Raw genomic sequence first — 16,204 nt, 5'->3', positions numbered from 1 at the left:
AGAGGGACCACTGTTGCTGTACGCCACTCTTTGGGTACATATCCTGTAGTAAGGCTGAGATTGAACAATAGTTTTATGTTTGGGTTTAGCTCTTCTTGGAGTTCATGTAGGACGCAGCCTGGGACATCGTCTGGTCCCATTGATGCTGTGTTTTTTGCTTTGGAGAGGGCGGCTCTTACCTGAGCATCTGAGATGTCAGGGGGGCAGCACTCTGCTGGGATAGATATTTGCCCTTTTGGTGGTGAGGGGGGGGGAGAAGTTTGCGCTGAACCTGTCAGCTAGGATGTTGGCAATGTCTGTGGGTTCGGTGTATTTTTTGTCATTTTGGACTAATTCTGAGCATATCTGGGAATTCCCACCCAGGTTCCTAACATAACTAAAGAAAGCCTTGTGATTATCCTTGGTGTCCTGTGCAATTCTTCTCTCAAAGCTGGCCTTAGATGATTTTATGAGTGCCCGTAGTTTTTTGCTAATACTGATCAGAGATGCCTTCCCTTTTTGGGATTTTGCTTTATCATTTAGTAGCTTCCTCCTTCTATTGTGTAGTTTGTTTATGGCTGGGGTCCACCAGACAGGACGTCTGCCTTTGGAGGATTGGGTCTTGGTTTTATTTGGGATTGCATGATCCATGCATTCCTGAAGGTGTTCATAGAATGCATTTATAAAGGATTCTGCGGTCTGGGACGTATTTTCCACAGGCCCGGGGGCTTTGAAGGATTCCACCTCGGTTTTGAGGAGTGTGAAATTTGCTTTAGAGAAGTTTTTCACTGTGGATTTCTGGGCAGGAGGTGGGGTCGGGATATGAATATCCAGTGAGATTAGTTTATGGTCTGATCTTACCAGTGAGGGATACACTTCTGGTCTGGAGCATAGAGTCCCCATGTTGGTGATGATCAGGTCCAGTATGTTTTCCCCTCTTGTGGGAGTGGTAACAAGTTGTTCCATAGCATTTGAGTTTATAAATTCTATGAACCTTTGGGCTAGGGTGTTGGAGCTAAAGTAATGCTCCCAGTCTATGTTTGGGTAGTTGAAGTCGCCCAGTATAATAGTGTTTGGAGAGACCTTCATATTTTTCCAGTGTTCTCAGGAAGGCCGAGTGGGGTTCCTGGGTTTGGGAGGGTGGTCTGTAGCAGGCTATAAACTGGAAGGCAGTTTTACCCACTGTTAGTTGCACATGGATAGTCTCTGATGCTTCGTGCTGTGCCACCAACCTGGAGGTGTGGGTATCTTTGACAAATATTGATACTCCCCCTCCTTTTGTGGTTCGGTCCAAGTTTTGGGGTCGAAAAGCATGGTATGAGGTATAACCTGGTAGTGCTGGGGTGCTCTCGGGAGCCTTGAACCAGGTTTCTGTTACTGCACAGATATCGATGTTCTCCATGCTAAGGAGAGTTTCGAGTGCGTGAATCTTGAGGTTTAGACTTCTGGCATTGAGTAGCATTACTCTTAGTTTCATATCCCTTGTGATACCTATGGAGGTGGGTTTGTCTTTTGAGCCTTGCCTAAAAAAGGCACTATGGGGGTAGCAAGAGCCTTTGCCAATATCCAAAAGCCCAGGGGTGACAGGTGCAAGCCGTCCCTAGTGAAGCATCATGGCTTGTTGAGCATGTCATCCCAGGCTGACAGGCATTGGATCCCCTTTGAATGACACCAATACTTAAGCCAATTGTTGAAATTAATCATCTTGTCTTCATATTGTGGCATAATTCTTGGTGAGGGTAAGATACTACTCAAGGTCAGGGTCATACCGGCCTGGGCCACATGCTCAGAGAGCTCCTCTATGTCTCTTTTCATGTAGTCCAGGGAGGTACATCTCAGGTCATTCACACCAGCATGGACAATGACTGAGTCATATTTGTACTTGCCTTGGAGTGACCTGAGTGCTTGTGTTATGTGGCGGATCCTAGCGCCCGACAGGCAGCTCACCGTGACCTTCTCCTTGTTCAGCCTGGTGAGTGGGACGTCAGTGTGCCTGATGATAGAGTCACCTATTACAAGTGTATCAGGTGTGTTGTTTAGCCTTAAGGGCTATGAATGTTCGGCACACTGGCTTTGTGAGCTACGTGTTGCACGTGTTTTGTTTTGGGGTAGCGGTTGCTTGGGTGTCTGCTTTGGAGGTCTCTGCTGCTTAGGCAGATTTTTATTTAGAGCCTCCGAGTATGTTTTTGTGTGTTTATGCGTTTGGTTTGCTGTCGTGGTAGGTTTATGTGAAACTGGAATTGTAGTGAGTGTGGTTTCCTTCTCCTCCTGACTGGTTATGCCAGTACTGAGTTGAGAGAGTTTAGCCTCCAGTTTGGCTATATGGATGCATCTCTCACATGTGTTGGAATTTGTTGGGAGGAGGAGAGGGTTGTCTGTGTACATGAAGCAGTTGTAACATTGCCTCAAGATTCCCAGATTCACCAGCTGGACCGGAGAGGAGATTGACAACTGACCTTTGGACATGCTAGAATAGTATTGGGAATTTCTTTATAATTGAAAAAAAAGGGCCAATGGGGAACAAGGTACTCAAGGGGAGTTTGTGAGGGTGTAGTGCTTTTAATTTTTTAGTGCTGACTTATATAATTGCTTTAGTGAGCAAGTGCCAGGTAACTTAAATGCAATGTGTTACAGGTAACTTAAATGCAAAAACAACAAACAGTAACTTTCTTTTAAGTGAAACAAGGAAATAAGTACAGTAAGCAATGCAGATATCACTAGGGATCCACAGAAGTGCTGAAAAGCCACATTTTAGGTGGTATTAGCGTTTCTGGGAAATAACAAGTAAACAAACAACAAGCATACAAACAAACCTAGATTCAGCAGGCCTGGATCTAGTCTATGCTACAGCAAACAAGGTGTACCAATTTCAGTAAGAAACAGTTGAAATATGCAGGCACTATAAGCCTTTAACCAGAAATTTCCAGCTCAGAAGGGCAGAGTCCTTGTTTTAATTGTATTGAAATCCCAGATGTAAGTTAGAATGTAAATGTCCTTTCTTTTCAGTTAGGGTGTCCTTTTTGCATAATTCTACAAAAAGGCCTAGTCCACATAGGGTCATTGTTAGTTTTATAATCTGTAATGGGATCCAGGATAATATGTTAACATGTTTGATTAATATCCTCTAGTTAAGAAATCATTTTCAAGATCATTCATATTTTTGAGAAAAGGGGCCCAATCTGTGGTAATGTGTGCTAATCTGTAGCATTGTGATTTTATTACATTGTGGTTAGTTTTTACTGAATGCATACTATCTCTGTGAAGTATATAGTTCACACTTGTTGGTTTCCTGTACACGTTACTAATTAATTTTCCTCTGTCTTTATCAATACTGACAGTCATATCAAGGAACTGCACTGACTCCCAAGTTGATGGAACTGGTAAATTTAAAGACGGAGTTGGAGTTATTGATCTAATGGATAAATTCAGTGAGTTTAGATTTCTCAACTTGCCAAACTATGAATACGTCATCAACAAAGCAAAGGTAGCTGGTCATAAAACTGTGTTATTCACTTTGCATACAAATTCCTCCTCCCAATTGCCTAAGGCTACATTGGCCAGGGTAGGAGCCATGGTTGCATCCATGGCTATCCCTCTCATCTATTTGTAAGCCTGGTCATTGAAACTGAAAAAAATGTAACCCAACACCAAGTTTATTAGCTTTCCCAAGTGTTCAGTTTGTCCTTGTGCAGCATTATTATTTCTGCTATATGCCTCTGTAGCTGCTTCAATATAGTACAGGTGTGGTAACACAGTGTATAGGCCTTCAATGCCAATAGTTATCAAAATACTTACTTTGTTCATTCACATACACCTCTTTTACTTTTCTTAAAAAAACACGTGAATCTAAAATAAAAGATGTGTTTTTTTCAGCAAGAGGCTGAAGAATAAACTCTAAGTAAATGGCAGTGACCTCTGATATGGAACCTCCACTTGCAATAACAGGTCTGTAAGGTGGATCTTTCCTATTCTTATGGGGTTTGGGAATTCTGAAAAAAATAAAGTAACTTAGGGTGAGAAGTGTCCAAATACGCAAAACAGTTTTCACTAATAAGTTCATCATTAAGCATTGTGGTTAGCTTATCTTTCCATTCCGTATATGCAGTTTTAACCTCCTCAAAGGAATGTTTAGAATAAAACTCAGGTGTGTTCAGCATGCTCTCTATTTTAATTTTATAACTGTCAGTATCTGTAACAAGTATGCCCCCACCCTTATCAGCCTTCATAACATGTCTAGTTCTATCATTACTCAAATTCTTAACTGCTAATATCTCATCCTTTGAAATATTATACAACTTACATTTTGGTGTTTTTTTGAGAGCCTTTCTTATGTCAAGCTCACATTTTGTCTCGAAGGCCGCAAGTGTGAGATGCAGTGGGGGGGGGGGGGCAAAAACTACTGGGTATTTTAATTTTTTCTTCATTGGATTTATCTTCCTCCATGTTAGTTTTCTTGTGAAATACAAGTTTCAAATTCAACTTTCTCACATGCATCTTTAAATCAGTGCTGGGCTGTATCTCATCACTCCTTTCCTGAGGTATAAATGTAAGTCCTCTGTTAAGCACATTTTACTTCAAATGCTGTCAGTGGTTTCTTCGAATGATTCCAGATTCTGGTGGCTAATTCCATCTGCAGGCCCGGGTCCCTGATGGGTAGAAGTTGTTGTTCCCCAGGTACCTCAGCTCTCTCGCCCTTGTCCACCCCTTCCTCCTCTAGTTGTTCTGGTCTTTCCTCCTTGGGTTCAGATGGTAGTTTGCTTCTTCAGTGGAGGATACATGGAAAAGTAGTTGGCTTTGAAACCTCTAGCACCAATGCTGATACCAGCAAAGGAACAAAAAAACCCAGTCAACCTACAGAATTACAGGCAACTTCGCAATCAGGTTAAAAATTTAACCAACGATAAAAAAGAATACTGTCTAAAATTTTAATCAACCAGTAGGTTTAACCCCAGAAAATTCTGGATAGCCATTTCCTCACTACAAACCAGACCTATCCCATTTCCTAATAAAATTTACCTAGATATAGCCAATCTCTTCAACACCCATTTTATCAACACCATATCTAACATCACAGCCACCTTTTCCCAACACCACTCAGTCTCAGACCCATCAAGTCCATTCCTCCTCTTCCAAGGCTCTCTCTTCCCATCCTCTCCCGATTCTACTAATATTTGCACCAATCAAACACCCTCTTTTACCTTAAAACCCATTTCTACTACTACCATAAAATGACTACTCCTCAAACTCAAACCCAACTGTAATGCAGCAGATAATCTACCCACAGAATACCTCAGACTTGCTGCAAACGCAAATACCTACCTCCATAAGCACACTTATAAATAGATCCATCCTTGAATCATACATCCCAAAAACCTGGAAAATGTCATTTATTTTGCCTCTCAGCAAAGGTGAAGACCCCACAGATCTCTAATTACCATCCTATTTCTATTCTTTCCCCTAACTCCAAGATTCTAGAAAAATGTATACAAATTCAACTTCTTGACTTTCTCTCCAACAATCACATTCTTTCACCTACACAACATGGCTTTAGACTGGGTCACAGCACAATGATTGCCTTAATCTCTTTCATGGACATAATCAACAAATCTAGAGACTGTAGCAAATTTGTCTCTTTCTTATTTATGGACATTTCAAAACCATTTGATACAGTTTCTCATCCACTGCTTCTAAACCATCTCTCTCAAACTAGACTCTCCTCCTCATAATTTAATTGGTTCACCAGCTACCTATCAAATAGACAAGTAGTTAGATGGAGCTCTTCCCTCTTTTCTTATCTCCCCAACTCTACCGGTGTGCCCCAGGGGTCTATATTAAGGCTCCTCCTAGTCAGCATCTGTATCAACAATTTACACTCATCACTCACGCATGGCTCACTTATTCAGTACACAGACTATTCAACCATCATATGCTCATCCGACTCCACTCCCAAACACCAATATTATACTCAACACGCCTTCTCCTCCATAGGAAGCTGGCTTGCAAAAAATCACCTGCTACTCAACCGAAACAAAACCAAGATACTTTTTTTACCCCCAAGAAAAACATCCTCTTAAACAGAGGCCAATTTACTATACTCTCCCACAGCAATACATTAACTGAACTAGTCTCCCACACTAAATTACAAGGAGTAATAACAGATGAACACCTAAAATGTGACCTACATGTTCAGCACAAGATCAACAAAACTCACCAAAAACTCGGCATACTATACAGACACAAATACCTTTTCAACCCTTCTACTAAAAAAAAAAAAAAAAAAAAACTTGCTATCACATATCTACTACCCTCTCTAACTTATGGTGCTCCTTTTCTCACCAACTTACTATCTACCCTGAAGTCAAAACTTGAAATTTGTTACAACAAAATCACTAGATTCGCTACTAAGGCGTCTGTTGTACCCACCACTATATAGCATTACACTCTCTTAATTGGTTCGAACTACCACACTATCTCTCCTACTTACAACTATCAGCTGCACACAAGCTAGTATAGAAACCTTCAGATTGCCCCTCCCTCTCCACTCTTTTCAGCAACTACCTTCCCAAAAGATCACTTAGATCCAAAAATCAACATCTGCTACAGATACACAAACCAAAACTACCTGCAGGCCAACTTCTATACTCTTATTCAGTTGCCAGGAACTGGAATGCTCTAACAGTAACAGTTAGATCCAACCAAAACCTTGCACCTTTTAAAACTTAAAGGCATAACTACTTCTGTTCCATATGGAGCTGTAACTGTTCCATGCCTCCTAGTTTTAAATCATGACCTCTTCTACTCCCATAGCTCCTCTCACATTCTTACAATCATTATCCAATCACTCTATTTTCTTCAATACTCAACATATGCCTGACTACCTTTTTCTGAAGCTTCATCTCTATACCACATTGTAAGTTTCACCTTGCAAGTTACAATTTCCTGTACCGCTACCATTATTTCCTACCAACTGTCAATATCCGTACACTAAATGTATTATGAGAATTTTTCTAAGTTGATTATCTCATCTGTGTAAGTTTTGTATGTATGTATGTCTATACATCCATATGTATATTGAGTCTTTTAAATTTAATTTGTTTAAGTCTTCTACTTATCTTGTACAATTCATATTAATTATTTGTCCATGTAATGCATTTTCGGAGCTTTACTCCCTGGGCCTCCACTGAAAATGGGCTCTCAATGGCCCAGTGAACTATCCCGGCAAATAAATAAACAAATAAATGTATTAGGGTCAACCTGCATCACCCTGGAAACAGATATGGATGGAATGACACCTACATTAGCTTGCACCTTTATGAAAGCCCTCATCATCCAATTCCAGTCAATGTTGGACAGGTCTTGCAAGCTTAAAAGAGAAGGTGGGGAGGGTGAGAGCTAAAGCACATGGAGAGGTCATGCTCAATAGATTTACTGCTAAATGCTATAGTCTTGGTGCAAGATGGTCCTGAAACCAGTGAAGAGCACAATTCTGTAGTTATTGGAGCCCAAGACTCTTGGGTCAGTGGCTTTGATGCTTTCAAAGGAGGGGAAGAGCCTGAAGTATTTTCTGTTGTTCTTTTCTTGCTCTAACTGTCCATATTTCTTTCAACAGAATCTTTTGATTTACCCCACCCCCCCATTTTTTTGAAAGGAAGGGAGGCAACCTTTTAAGATTAACTTATTATTTCATTCCTGCAAAGAACAGGGCCCAAAAGGCTTGCTTATCTTGCAGGGGGGCAGGCATATCACACAACTCTTGGGTATTCTAAATTTGGTAGTCCCAGCAAGCATATATTTTTTTAAATCCTGAAGCCTTATCTATATTATCAAAAACAAATGGGGAGTAAGTACAATAACTACAAATATCTAGTATCAAGTACCATACCAACTGACAACAATACTCGGCGAGGCAAATGCCAAATAACAGCAGAATGTTATACTACTTATTAAAGCAGTTTAGTAGGAGCTATTACCAAATTAAGGCAACTATCAAGAAAAAAGAGAAAGAGCTGATAAGTGGACTGGGCACATCAACTTAATTGGAAGAGACAGAAGGAAATGTACATGTCTATGTAAATGTGTCTGTGTGTGTATATATATATATATATAAATATATATATATATATATATGTGTGTGTGTGTATATATATATATATATATATATATATATATATATATATATATATATATATATACACACGTGTGTGTGTATATATATATATATATATATATATATATATATATATATATATATATACACACATATACATGTGTGTATATGTATATATATATATATATATATATATATATATATATATATATATATATATATATGTTAATATATAAAAAGACAAAAAAACACAGAAAGTTAGCTAAGCTCTGATGGGTCGTGTCTAAACGCTTAGATGGCAAATGACATTTGAAAGCTACAGGGAAGAACAGGTGTTGCATGGAAGAAGGGTGGAAGCATAAGCTCTGGAAAAACTGAAATTGCTGACTGGATTTGTCAGATGGTGGATATACCCATCAGTTGAGGTGGATTTATTAGGGATAAAGTATGGTTAAGTAAGTAAACTTAACATAACTGTAGAAGTTTGAATTGATCACTGTTGCAGAACCCTAAGCTATTAAGGTTATATCCTGCCAAGGATGTGATCAACCAGTCAGTTTTGAAAGTTTAAAGGCACCTTCCATGTGCTCTACCTGCCCGGGCTTGAGAAGTAACGCATATAAAAGGAAGTTGGAGCACCAAAGGTTCAGTGCTTTCTTGTTCCTAGGAAAGTAAAGTACAATAAAACAAATGTAACTGTATACCCAAAGGTATAGATCCATACCCAGGCAAAAAAAAACAAAACAAATAAACAAACAAGAGGGATGGGGGGTTGGTGCGTAGTGCAGCAGTGATCTAGTAGAAAACCTAGTACCTACTGTTATGGTAAGTTTACTTACACAGCTGTACTATGTTCTGTTAGATATATTTAGAAATTTCTAAATGCATGTGCACATCTGTTAGATACATAACATAGTTAGATGCATATACAGTTCTGTTGGTATAATATTCTAGCATATATATATAATAAAGAGTTAAACTATTCTTATCTGAAAAGCAAGGAAAAAATCAAATAAATAAATAAATGACACCACACCATTCATGTATAAATGTAACATGCTGTACAGCTTGAGAAAAATACAGATAAGGATGCAGGTGCGAGAAAGAAACTGAGTTGGGGGCAAACTGAACTGTCGTGTAATTCACCTTGATACAAGAACACAAAGGAGTTTATTAACAGACTGCATAACATCATCAGAAAACTGCTTTGACACAGAAACATTCCCAAACAGGAAAGACTCCCTAAAAAGTTTACTTAACAGACTGCATGACATCATCGAAAGACAGTTTTCAAACAGAATAGGAAAGACTCCCTAAATACCATTACCAAAATAATGACTTTGAGAGTTCCCAAAAGACTTTTTTCATAAGGCTGTATATATGTGAGATGTAATCTGACTTTTAGGAAGATCTGTTAGAGCTATTTCATGGAGAACATCTTTCATGTTGTATTGAAAAGACACTTGAAGACATTAAAGTTGCAAACTGACAGTATTGTATGGGTAGTCTGTTATATAGACAGTTATTTTAAAATAGCTATTGCACACAGTTTAAAAGGTTAATAGTCTGCAAAGTTTATCTGCACTAACCTGATTTTATTATACAAGGCACTAACAAATGCATATCTGACAAACATCTGCATTTAATTATTAGGCACTAACACAGACTATCAGTGGCATTCAATTCAGTTATTCATTTTTTAACTAATTCTTCATGTTTAACATCAGAGTGCTGTTGCAGTAGCTTACACTATTATGGAAGATTACTAAAGCTTAGAAAGCAGGAATCTCTGGAGAATAGTCCTAGCAAAATCTATTCTGGACCTGGAAAAGGAATCTAGTCTGTAATGCATTGTGAAAATATGAAGACAGGACTGATTTCCTGACTCTATAATACTTCTAGAGTCCACTCGTTTCCAGAAACCACAGAAGAAGCCAAAGCCCTGGAAGAGTGAGTCCAAACCCTATCTGGAAGAGGTTTGCTATGGTGAGAATAACAAAAAGAAGTACCATTAGAAAACTACTTCAGAACTTCCTGTTTTGACACTAGTTGTTGCTTTCTCTTTCCTTCAAAGGAAGCAAACAGCTGACTGGCTTTCCTTAAGGACTGAGTTATGTCCAAGTAGTATTTGAGTTGCCTGTGGACATCCAGAGTAGGAATAATTCTTTCTCTCTTGTTTTTAGGTTCTTGAAAGAAGATGGGGAGATTAATAGTCTGGCTCAAGGTAAACTGTAGACATAAAAGAAGGATGTGTTCTCAAAGAAGCCCTCTCTTTAGGAAAAATAAGGTAATGCTGACTTACCTTATAACTTTCTAGCAGAAATCAGAGAAACGAGCAAGACAGCCTTCCATGTTAAGAACATCAAATCAGCATTATAAGCTGGTTCAAATGGATGAAGAGTTAGTTCTTTAAGTAAAACGTTTAGATCATAAGGAGGAGCCACCAGTTTTCTAGGTGGGCGGATATGTAAACCTGTTTAAAAATTTTCTTGACTTATAGACAGGAAGAAACAGGAGGATCCAAGAGCAAACAAGCAGAAATGTCCTCCAAATGAATCTTGACAAAAGAATAAGAAAGGCCAGACAGCAGTAACTCAAACAAATAAATCAGGAACTAGAGGCAACTGGGCTTTAAAAGGGTCCAGGTTCCTAGAATGGCACCAACTAGAAAATCTTTTCCACTTACTTATAGATGATTACCTAGTAGTAGTTTGTTTTAGTCCCCCTTTAGAACTTCTTCATTTTCAAGAAAGGAGGAAAACACTGTTGCCTGAGCCAAAAGAGAGTCACCAGCACAATGTTTGGGTAGTCCTTCTGAACCTTTAGAAGGACCCTAGATATCAGTGAAAAGGTTAGAAAGGCCCAGAGAAACATTCTCATCCACGGAAATGGGAAAGGCCTATTTGCAGAAAAGCCTGGAATAGAAATCTAAGTGTCTGTTTTGAAAGGTGGGAAATCCAATTCCTGGAAGACTCCAGGGTGCAGTTTCCATTTTTGAGGGTCTCTCCTGATCCTGCTTAGCTTGCCTGCTTCAGTGTTTTGCTATGAATGAATGTATGAAGCTTGAAGAGTCAAACTGAGCTGAGTTGCTACCTCCCAGGCTATCACAGTAAGTGTGCAAAGGGGGTAAGATCTGGTACCTCTTCCTCATTCGTTTATGTATGACCACTGCAGTGTTGTCTGTAATAACTTGCAGAGGTCCTTGAGTCCAGGGATGATTTAGTGCATGTATTACTGCCATCATCTCTTTCATATTAATGTGTTTGTTTGTTCTGACAGAGCCCCCCATGCATAGTCTGAAGCATCTGCTGTAAAGACAAAAGAGATGGCAGCAGAGAGAGAGAGGCAGATCTAGACTGAAACAGAACCGGCCCACCCACCACCATACCTCCCTTCTCAAAAACCCCACACTGAAACCTGAAAAGATAAAGGTTGTTGATGTTGACTGGACTGACATGAGGTACCACTGAATTATCCTCATGTGAAGTCTGGCCACATGAAGATTGAGAATCATAGAAACCATGTAGCCCACAATCCTGAGAAATTCCTTGGCAGGTACCAGAAATGAGAAACATTTAGAAAGATCACCATACAACTCTGCTTTGTCTGGTGGAAGAAAAGCTGGCCCCAGGACAGAATCTATACAACATCCCAGGAAAACTACTCCATGAAAAAGAATAGGAAATTATTTTTCTTAAATTCACTTGAAACCCCTGACTGAGCAGAAGTTTCTGAACACTTGCCAAGGAATCTTGACAACTGGAAAAATAGTCTGCAAATGTAAGACAATCACTGACATATGGAAAAATGTTAATGAATTGAAGTCTTCAATAAGCAATTACTTGAGACAGACACTTTGCACATATCATTGGAGCAGTAGATAGTTCAAAGGGTAAGAGAGAGAACTGATAAAATAAGCCAGATATAGAAAATCTTAAACATTTGAAATACTGAGAAAGGCACAGGGGATCGTTAAATGAAAGAGTAGTTATTCTAGCGTTTTAGTTGAATCTAAACTAGACGTTGCTGTTAAAAAATGGATATTTGGTAAAGCATATATAATACTGCGTGATAACTGTAAGATTCAACCAGAAGAGATAAGAAAAGATTGGGAAGTGAGAATGGAAAGGCACTATACAATGGAATAATGGGAGAACATCTAAGCAGCTCCCAAGTATACAAAAAAGCTCAGAAGCTTTAGGATTTTTTTGTTTGAAGTGTTTGCATAGGCATTTTTAAACCCCAAACAGAATTCTCAGATTTATTTTTCAGGCAGACAGAAAATGATAGAGGTGTGATGGGGAAGAGACAGCTAACTGGGAATGCATTTTTGTGAATGCAGCAAGTTGGTAGATTTTAGAAATTTGCTACCAAATATTTAGTCAGAAATGTTGGGGTAGCAAATTGTTGCAACTAAGGAAATGGTACGTCTGAGCTGGGATATGGAATCTGAATTGCCCATACATAGTAAGGTCTTATTAAGTTTAATGCTGTTGGCTGCAAAAAAGCACTTGGCAGGAAAATGGAAATCAAAATCGAAACCAGCTGTAATGGGTCTATATTAGAACATCGAAAGTTTAATAGTTCGAATCACTAAAGGTTGACCTTTAATGATCGAACTATTAAAATTTTGAATGTTCCTAAAAATAAATTAAAAACAAAAAAAAGAAAATCTAAAGGGTGTAGGCAGGGGGGCAAGCCCCCTTGCACCCCCCACACCCCCTGCTACTTAAGTATACCAACTCCGAGACCACACTACATTGAAGTAAATGGAAATCTCCCCTTACAGAGATTTTTACCCGTTCGATGTTCTGCACTTTCGCTATTCTCGTGTCGACAATGCCAGATTCGACATTGTCGGCTTTCAAGAATATAATATAGACCCACTGTAACTGAAGTGCTGAATGCAGTACATGAGATAAACAAAATGGAATTAGGATCTTTAGGAAAGGGAAGCAGCAAATTACATAGAAAAATGTAATTTGTGGGAATAACATGTAGAATAATGTTCAGGAAATGGAGTGAAATTTAAGGGAAAGCAAGTACTGAACAATTTTTGTAATGTTGGAGTGAATGAAATTGTTAAAATGTATACTGCACTAAAATAAAGGAAGTGTTAATATAGTTTGTTTTCTATTACTGTATATGTACCAATGTCAATTTTTAAATGTCATCTTTAATAACTGTGTTTAAAAATAAAGAAATGGCTGAAATATCTAGCAATGGGAATGTGATGATATGCATCTTTTAAGTTCGACTTTAACTTACAAGTGAGTAAAGGGATATGAGGTAACAAAATTTAATGGGATAGCATTTTGAACTTTGGGACTTTGACCAAAATATTGAGAAAGGAAATGTCCAGGATGTGTCTCCAAGTTCTGTCTTTCTTTAGCACTAGAAAAATAAAATCCTTTACCCATTTGTCTGTAAGGCAGTGGTTCTATGACATCCTGGGATAACATCTGTCCCAGAAAGGGAGGAAACAGTGTTATTTGGTATACTGAACAAGGAGGAATACCCTGAAAAAGAAGAAGTAACTCCCACTACCAACTGTACCCCTGTTGAATATCTTTCAGAACCTATTGGTCCTTTGATCACCATATATCCACTACTGTAAGGAAGTCCTTCTTCATCATTGCACAGCTTATAGCTAAGGTATGGCGTCCAGGTCCAGAGGTGTAATCATTCTGTTGTACTTGACTATCATCAGGCCAATCATTGAAAATAATGCTCCATTTGGTATGTACCTGTCCTAAGAAGTGCAGTGACTACAATGCTTTCTCACTAAAAAATCAAGGACCTGAAACACAAAAAATATGCATACCATCTCAGCCTTATCCCTCTTCTTTGTATCATACAATCTACTATAGGCAACCTTGTGTACAGCTTGGCATAACCTATCCTGTCAGACCTATTACACATTCTGCTAGTACAGTGGTACTGTGAACAACCATTTAAGGGCTCTCAACTTTTGCAATATAAGTAAAACATGATGGAGGGATATTTATATATCACAGAGAATACTTCTTCGATGGAATTGTCTTCCACTGCACATAAAAGAAAGTACTTCTCTTATTCAGTTCAAATGCAGTTTGGATGAATGGATGGGAAACTGCAAATTCACATCTGGCTTAGCACCCATGTCCCTCATGGATATGTCCCAGTATGCCCTTATTCTGCTTGCATCTGGGTTATTTGTATGCAAAACATAAGGACTAAAAGCTACCATGGGCATGTAAGGCTTGGCTGTTTAAGACTGTCAGAGATCAACAGCCTAGTAAGTATCTATGTAATAATCTACTCAGGAAGATGAAGTCTCAGGGAGAGGGAAAGACTGCCCGGGTGGGAGGGGAAAGGAGCCTGAAGAGACAATGGTCATTCTTAATTTTTGGACTGTCCTTAATTTTGAATGGCTTTGCCTTTCATTTTTGGAGCATCTTGCCACAGCTTTTTTAAGATCTTATTTGCTGGCACCTTTCTGCTTAAATTGCTTTTTGAAAAGGAAGCTGAGGTTGAAGAAAGACTTAGATTAGATGAATAAAACAGTGTTGGAAGATTTGGGTCACCGCTTGATTTAATTTCCCTCTCTCATCAAATATTTTAAGAACCTCAGATGCAGAATGGCCAAACAGAATGACCTTGTCCATGGGAGAAATTAATATTAAATCTTAACTTATTTGGTAGGTTTTGAGAAGGTAATCCAGCAAATCTTCAGGCAACAGCTATGGACACAGAATCAGCAGCATCATAAAAATAGTTTAAAGAATGTCTGATAACATGATAAGCAGCTAAAACAGAGGCATTCAAAGAATGTTTGCCCACAGAAGTGGTTAAATGAGAAGCAGACAAAATTAAGGCATTCAAGGAATTATTCACCTCTGAAGAGGGAAGGTTAACAGGTAATTTTTTCATATACTGAAAAGACAGAAACAAACAACTTTAATATGAGCCTGACCGTTTAAAATGCTGACTGTCAGAATGTCAGAAGTATAAACTTTCTTCTCAAATCTGTCAAAAGCTTTCCTTTCCCTGTCAGAGGGATAACAGTATCAGTGGATGTAGCCCTGGAAGATTATCTAGAGAGTCATGCACACGCTGTAAACAATGAGTAGTGAGTGACCTGTGCAGCAGAAGAAACTAAATTATTTAAAGCAGATTTTTTCTCACAAGAACAAAATGCAGATAAAACATTCCCTGTACATTCACAATTAGTTAAAACAAACTTTAACATATGAGCCTGTCTCAGTCTGATAATTCAAAATTATGAAAATCAAAGTTGTAGAAGTATATACTTTTTCCCCATACTTATCAATAATTTTCACATCCTTATCAACTAAATCTGCAACTGCTGAGTCAGGCTTGGGAATATTGTATAAAAACTTAAAATGACTGAGGAACTTTATACATCCTATCTACCTTTTTAGGGGCAACCGTCTGTCTGTTAGGAAAATTGTAGGCAGTAATACACACATCCTCTACAACAGACAGAAGATGTATAGCTGTAGGTTCTGAAGTGTCTACCTTAACAATTCATAGTATGTTCTGAGGGACGGAGAAATTCCAGTGTTCTGCCACTGAAAACACTGGCACATTCTAGCTACAGTCTTAGAGAAAGAGTCAAAAATTAAGTGCTCCTCTGAGTCTGAATCAGAAATCTGAGAAAATCAAGTATACGTGCCTTCATCTTTCCATTCAGATTCCGAATCTTGAATCTCTTCAGGAAAAGAGGTATCCCTTTTTCTTTTACCAGAAACTACTTTATAGCCTGAATTAAACCGTGAGCCAGACCCAGTAAACTAATCCTGTCTAAGGAAATATGAAGAAGTGTAGACACATGCTTAGTTTTCTGTTTCTTTCTGACAGGAAAATGGGGCCAACTATGTTACTAATATCAGCAGCTTATTCCCCAGGAATGAGCACAGCATTCTGACACAGTAAGGAAGCCTCCTCTGTTCCGTCTTCCAGGACCAATAAAGTGGCTCTCCCTTGCCCACTAAAGGGACCCCAACAGCCACAGAGGATGTGGCTAACCCCAGTCTTTAGTGGCTGTAGGTGTTACACCAGAAGGATCTGGTGTATAAGATGAATGGTTAGCGTCACCCACCTGTGGCTGAGGAA

Source organism: Protopterus annectens, chromosome 1.part0 (genome assembly GCF_019279795.1).
Source record: "Protopterus annectens isolate FY-2018-M chromosome 1.part0, PAN1.0, whole genome shotgun sequence".
NCBI lineage: Eukaryota > Metazoa > Chordata > Ceratodontiformes > Protopteridae > Protopterus > Protopterus annectens.
The sequence above is the reverse complement of the archived record's forward strand: the minus strand, read 5'-3'. Positions refer to the sequence as shown.